We start from the raw sequence: 7,151 nt of genomic DNA on the forward strand, positions 1-7,151 counted from the left end.
CGAAAAATGTTCCCAATGTTGGGTGAGTCCAGAACCAGGGGACACAGTCTTAGAATAAAGGGGAGGTCATTTAAGACTGAGGTGAGAAAAAACATTTTCACCCAGAGTTGTGAATTTATGAAATTCCCTGCCACAGAGGGCAGTGGAGGCCAAGTCACTGGATGGATTCAAGAGAGAGTTAGATGGAGCTCTAGGGGCTAGTGGAGTCAAGGGATAAGGGGAGAAGGCAGGCACGGGTTATTGATAGGGGAAGATCAGCCATGATCGCAATGAATGAATCACAATCCGGCTCGATGGGCCAAATGGCCTCCTCCTGCACCTATTTTATATGTTCTATGTTTCTATGTTTCTACGTATGTGAAGCGGAACTAAATCAAAACAAGAACGAAAACAGGATCAAAGTTGTACCCTTGAAGACTGAAAAGGGTGAATTTATTATGGGGAACATGGAAGTGGGCGATGAGTTGAACATGGATCCATCGTCACTACGGAGGATACAAACACTCTTCCTGATGTCCTAGTGGCCAGAGGATCTGGGGTGACGGAGGAACTGAAGGAACTCAACATTAGGCAGGAAATGGTGTTGGGTAGACAAATGTCACTGAAGGCGGATAAATCCCCAGGGCCTGATGATCTACATCCCAGGGTACTTAAGGAAGTTGCACTAGAAATCGTGGACGCATTGGTGATAATTTTCCAATGTTCTATAGATTCAGGACCAGTTCCTGTGGATTGGAGGGTAGCTAATGTTATACCACTTTTTAAGAAAGGGGGGAGAGAGAAAACACGGAATTATAGACCAGTTAGTCTGGCATCAGTGGTGGGGAAGATGCTGGATTCAATTATAATAGATGAAATAGCCGCACATTTGGATAGCAGTAGCAGGATCGGTCCGAGCAAGCATGGATTTACGAATCATGCTTGACTAATCTTCTGGAATTTTTTGAGGATGTAACTGGGAAAATGGACAAGGGAGAGCCAGTGGTTGTAGTGTACCTGGACTTTCAGAAAGCATTTGATAAGGTCCCACATATGAGATTAATGGTCAAAATTAGGGCACATGATATTGGGGGTAGAGTGCTGACATGGATAGAAAATTGGTTGTCAGACAGGAAACAAAGAGTAGGACTTAACGGGTCCCTTTCCGAACGGCAGGCAGTGATTAGTTGGGTACCGCAAGGCTCGGTGCTGGGACTGCTGCTATTTACATTATACATCAATGATTTAGATGAAGGGATTCAAAGTAACATTAGCAAATTTGCAGATGACATAAACCTGGGTGGCAGTGTGAACTGTGAGGAGGATAGAAACATAGAAACATAGAAAATAGGTGCAGGAGTAGGCCATTCGGCCCTTCGAGCCTGCACCGCCATTCAATATGATCATGGCTGATCATCCAACTCAGTATCCTGTACCTGCCTTCTCTCCATACCCCCTGATCCCTTAAGCCACAAGGGCCACATCTAACTCCCTCTTAAATATAGCCAATGAACAGGCCTCAACTACCTTCTGCGGGAGTGAATTCTAGAGATTCACCACTCTCTGTGTGAAAAAGGTTTTCCTCATCTCGGTCCTAAAAGATTTCCCCCTTATCCTTAAACTGTGAGTCCTTGTTCTGGACTTCCCCAACATCGGGAACAATCTTCCTGCATCTAGCCTGTCCAACCCCTTAAGAATTTTGTAAGTTTCTATAAGATCCCCCTCAATCTTCTAAATTCTAGCGGGTACAAACCGAGTCTATCCTGTCTTTCTTCATATGAAAGTTCTGACATCCCAGGAATCAGTCTGGTGAACCATCTCTGTACTCCTTCTGTGGCAAGAATGTCTTTCCTCGGATTAGGAGATCAAAACTGTACGTAATACTCCAGGTGTGGTCTCACCAAGACCATATACAACTGCAGTAGAACCGCCCTGCTCCTATACTCAAATCCTTTTGCTATGAATGCTAACATACCATTCGCCTTCTTCACTGCCTGCTGCACCTGCATGCCTACTTTTAATGACTGGTGTACCATGACAACCAGGTCTCGTTGCATCTCCCCCTTTCCTAATCGGCCACCATTCAGATAATAGTCCACTTTCCTGTTTTTGCCACCAAAGTGGATAACCTCACATTTATCCACATTATACTGCATCTGCGATGCATTTGCCCACTCACCCAGCCTATCCAAGTCACCTTGCAGCCTCCTAGCATCCTCCTCACAGCTAACACTGCCCCCCAGCTTCGTGTCATCCGCAAACTTGGAGATGTTGCATTCCATTCCCTCGTCCAAATCATTAATATATATCGTAAATAGCTGGGGTCCCAGAACTGAGCCTTGCGGCACCCCACTAGTCACTGCCTGCCATTGTGAAAAGGATCCGTTTACTCCTACTCTTTGCTTCCTGTCTGCCAGCCAGTTCTCTATCCACATCAATACTGAACCCCCAATACCGTATGCTTTAAGTTCGTATACTAATCTCTTATGTGGGACCTTGTCGAAAGCCTTCTGAAAGTCCAGATATAACACATCCACTGGTTCTCCCTTATCCACTCTACTAGTTACATCCTCGAAAAATTCTATAAAATTCGTCAGACATGATTTACCCTTCATAAATCCATGCTGACTTTGTTCAATGATTTCACCACTTTCCAAATGTGCTGCTATCCCATCTTTAATAACTGATTCTAGCAGTTTCCCCACTACCGACGTTAGACTAACTGGTCTGTAATTCCCCGTTTTCTCTCTCCCTCCCTTTTTAAAAAGTGGTGTTACATTAGCTACCCTCCAATCCTCAGGAACTACTCCAGAATCTAAAGAGTTTTGAAAATATATCACTAATGCATCCACTATTTCTGGGGCTACTTCCTTAAGTACTCAGGGATGCAGCCTATCTGGCCCTGGGGATTTATCGGCCTTTAATCCATTCAATTTACCTAACACCACTTCCCGGCTAACCTGGATTTCACTCAGTTCCTCCATCTCATTTGACCCCCGGTCCCCTGCTATTTCCGGCAGATTATTTATGTCTTCCTTAGTGAAGACAGAACCAAAGTAGTTATTCAATTGGTCTGTCATGTCCTTGTTCCCCATGATCAATTCACCCGTTTCTGACTGCAAGGGACCTACATTTGTTTTAACTAATCCTTTTCTCTTCACATATCTATAAAAGCTTTTGCAGTCAGTTTTTATGTTCAATGCCAGATTTCTTTCATAATCTATTTTCCCTTTCCTAATCTTAATTAATCAATTAATTAAGCCCTTTGTCCTCCTCTGCTGGTCTCTGAATTTCTCCCAGTCCTCTGGTAGGCTGCTTTTTCTGGCTAATTTGTACGCTTCATCTTTTGTTTTGATACTATCCCTGATTTCCCTTGTTATCCACGGATGCACTACCTTCCCTGATTTATTTTTTTGCCAAACTGGGATGAACAATTGTTGTAGTTCATCCATGCTGTCTTTAAATGCCTTCCATTGCATATCCACCGTCAACCCATTAAGAATCAATCGCCAGTCTATCTTGGCCAATTCACGTCTCATACCCTCAAAGTTACATTTCTTTAAGTTCAGGACCCTTGTTTCTGAATTAACGATGTCACTCTCCATCCTAATGAAGAACTCAACCATATTATGGTCACTCTTGCCCAAGGGGCCACGCACAACAAGACTGCTAACTAACCCTTCCTCATTACTCAATACCCAGTCTAGAATAGCCTGCTCTCTCGTTGGTTCCTCTACATGTTGGTTTAGAAAACTATCCCGTATACATTCCAAGAAATCCTCTTCCTCAGCACCCTTGCCAATTTGATTCACCCAATCTATATGTAGATTGAAGTCACCCATTATAACTGTTTTACCTTTGTTGCACGCATTTCTAATTTCCTGTTTGATGCCATCCCCAACTCCACTACTACTGTTAGGTGGCCTGTACACAACTCCCACTAGCGTTTTCTGCCCCTTGGATGCTATGAGAATGCAGGGTGACATGGACAGGTTGGGTGAGTGAGCAGATGCATGGCGGACGCAGTTAATGTGCATAAATGTGAGGTTATCCACTTTGGTAGCAAATACACGAAGGCAGATTACTATATAAATGGTGCTGCTGTAGTGTAGTGGTTATCGCATTCGTCTAACACGCGAAAGGTCCCTGGTTCGAAACCAGGCAGAAACATTCTGAAATATTGCTTTGTGGGTTAGATAGAGCTCGAGGGGCTAGTAGAATCAAGGGATATGGGAAGAAGGCAGGCACGGGTTATTGATTGGGCATGATCACAATGAATGGCGGTGATGGCTCGAAGGGCCGAATGGCCTCCTCCTGCACCTATTTTCTATGTTTCTATGTGTCAAGTTGGGAAAAGGGGAAGTACAGTGGGGTCTGGGCGTCCTTTTTCATCGGTCAATTAGAGTAAACATGCAGGTACAGCAGGCAGTGAAGAAAGCGAATAGCATTTTGACCTTTTTAACAAGAGGAGTTGAGTATAGGAGTAAAGGAGACTGCAGTTGTATAGGGCCCTAGTGAGACCACACCTGGAGTATTGTGTGCAGTTGTGGTCCCCTAATTTGAGGAAGGATATTCTTGCTATTGAGGGAGTGCAGAGTAGGTTTACACAGTAAGGCCCCTGTCCCACTTACTTGCAACCTCCGGCAACCACCTTGAACTAGCATCGCAACCGGATTCGACTAAAAATTACCAATTTTGAAAACGGTAACCTATTTTTAGTCACAGCCGGTTTTGAATTTTTTGAAATAATCGCCGGAACATAGAAGAAGTGGAAACCACTTTCGACCATTAGGGAGACTGACAAAAACCTCCGGGAACCGCATGGAAACCTTGGGTGGGGCGCAATGTCTCCAGAGGTTTCCGTTCAGGTTTACTAAGTGGGACAGGGGCATTAATTCCCAGGATGGCGGGACTGTCATATGCTAAAGAACGGAGCGGCTGGGCTTGTACACTCTGGAGTTTAGAAGGATGAGAGCGGATCTTATTGAAACATATAAGATTTTACTTCGGAGTCACGTGAGTGACTACGTGAAGAACCCGCTTACGACGCATGCGTGTCATTACGCTACACGCATTCGAACTCGTCATTGCTGGAGGAAGGACGTTCCTCCCAAACGGCAGGGGTTGAACCTGCAACAGTAAGGTGAGGGAACGTCGTTTCTTTTACTTACCTTTTTTTCTTTCTACAGAAGGCTGATGAGAACTGGCTGGGGGGAGTCTGCAGAACTGCAGGAAGGCAGCAACGGCCGGGGCACTGCTATCTCCCTTAAAACGGGAGCCGGAGCCGACTTCAGCTCCAGGAGCACGCCGACAGTGGTGGAGCATGTCTGGAGCAGTCATTTCCGACGACTCGGACTACAGCCCCACGGACCTATACATGGGTCCGAGGCGCTGGAAGGAGCGAGAAAGCTGGCGTGGGAGAACCTGCAAAATTGCGGGCAGCCGGCAGCAGCAGCAGCAAACGGCACGCTGATCTCCCGTAATGGGAACAGCTGTGCCCGATTTCGCTCCCGACTTCGCTCCCGCGCCGGCCGCGGCCGGTCGGGAGAGGAGCAGCCGCGAGCGACCAGTGCCCGTGTGCATGGGGGTCGGTTTGAGCGGCTGGAGGAGATGGCAAGCAGCCGCGAGCGACCAGTGCCCGTGAGCACCGGGGTCGGTTGGAGCGGCTGCAGCATGACCAGCAGCCGTGACGGCCGGTGCCCGTGAGCACAGAGGTCGGTTGTAGCGGCTGCAGCATGCAGCATAAAGAGCAGCCGGGAGCGGCCAGTGCCCGAGAGCATTGGAGCCGGTTGGACCGGCTGCAGGAGAAATTAAGCAGCCGCGAGCGACCAGTGCCCGTGAGCACCGGGGTCGGTTGGAGCGGCTGCAGCATGACGAGCAGCCGTGAGCGGCCGGTGTCCGTGAGCACCGAGGTCGGTTGTAGCGGGTGCAGCATGCAGGATAAAGAGCAGCCGGTAGCGGCCAGTGCCCGAGAGCATTGGAGCCGGTTGGACCGGCTGCAGGAGCAGTACCCCTTGTGGGGCTGCAGAGTGGAAATACTCCAAAGTGGCAAAGCCACAGTGGGCAACTAATAAGCCCCACAGCAGTACTCCTTGTGGGGCGGCACAGAGTTTCTCACTCATCAGAGGGGAACACCGAGACTCAATCCTGGGCTGGCTGCAGGAGCTGGAACAGGAGAGCTTCAGGAGCAGCCGTGACGGCCATTGCCCGTGAGCATTGGAGCCGGATGGAGTGGCTGCAGGAACTGCAGCAGGAGCAGCCTCAGGAGTAACGTCTTCAGGAGCAGCCGCGATGGCCAGTGATCATGTGCATTGGAGCCGGTTGGGTGCCCGAGAGCATCGGGACCAGCTGGAGCGGCTGTTGGAGCATGTAAGTGGCAGCTCCATGAGATGGAGACTAGTCACAGAGGGGTAGCTAGTAAGTCCTACAGCGGTACCTATTGTAGGGCTGCACAGTGTTCTCCCTTCTCAGAGGGGAGTATAGGGGGTCAAGTTTGGGCTCCACTTGAACAGGGGAGCAGAACATACCCCTAGTACACTTAGGGTGCGGAAAACCTATGGAAAAAACACTTACCATCAGGGAACTGCACAACCTGAATGTTCCCAGTATCAACCTAAACATGGTAGGGCAGGGAATTGAAACGAAAGAATGTTCTAAGTCCTAACAGATGAAAACCTGGAACCTCCCAACCTCCAATATTAAAATTTGGAGGCATCTTATCTTAACAGGGAAAGATCTTCACATCGAGGGAACTCTGGGACACATTAAGGAACGTCTTAAAAACTACTTCCTGAGAAATGTGCTACCCTCATCAGACACCGGCACCTCAACGACCACGGAGGATGCCGAAATAGTAACTAACCTAATAATAGGAACCAGGGAGGTTGGTAGTGGATAACAGATATATCTGTATGCATAGAATTATTCTACCGACACTTAAAATTCAGAAGTACAGGGGTATACCTTGGAATTCTTCATTCCATTATCCTCCAGTTCAGCATGTACCGAACTGAATGTTCATGCTTACAGGGAAAGAAACAACTAAAGCGCATACTGAACTACAGTGCCCATATATTATAGGACTTATGGAGGACATCCACACGAATCAGGGATTCGTGTCCTAAATATCCTTCTCATAATTTAGAGGTGGTTGCCACTTCTTCTTAGATTGA

The 7,151-nt window shown here is 47.6% G+C and overlaps 1 non-coding gene across 1 annotated transcript; it reads left to right on the forward strand.

The window, feature by feature from the left end:
- The first annotated feature begins 4,076 nt into the window (after nucleotides 1–4,076).
- trnav-aac lies at nucleotides 4,077–4,149 on the forward strand. Its single transcript has one exon. It is a non-coding gene; the product is annotated as a tRNA-Val (tRNA).
- The last annotated feature ends 3,002 nt before the right edge of the window (nucleotides 4,150–7,151 follow it).

This window comes from Amblyraja radiata, chromosome 37 (genome assembly GCF_010909765.2).
Source record: "Amblyraja radiata isolate CabotCenter1 chromosome 37, sAmbRad1.1.pri, whole genome shotgun sequence".
NCBI classification, from domain to species: domain Eukaryota; kingdom Metazoa; phylum Chordata; class Chondrichthyes; order Rajiformes; family Rajidae; genus Amblyraja; species Amblyraja radiata.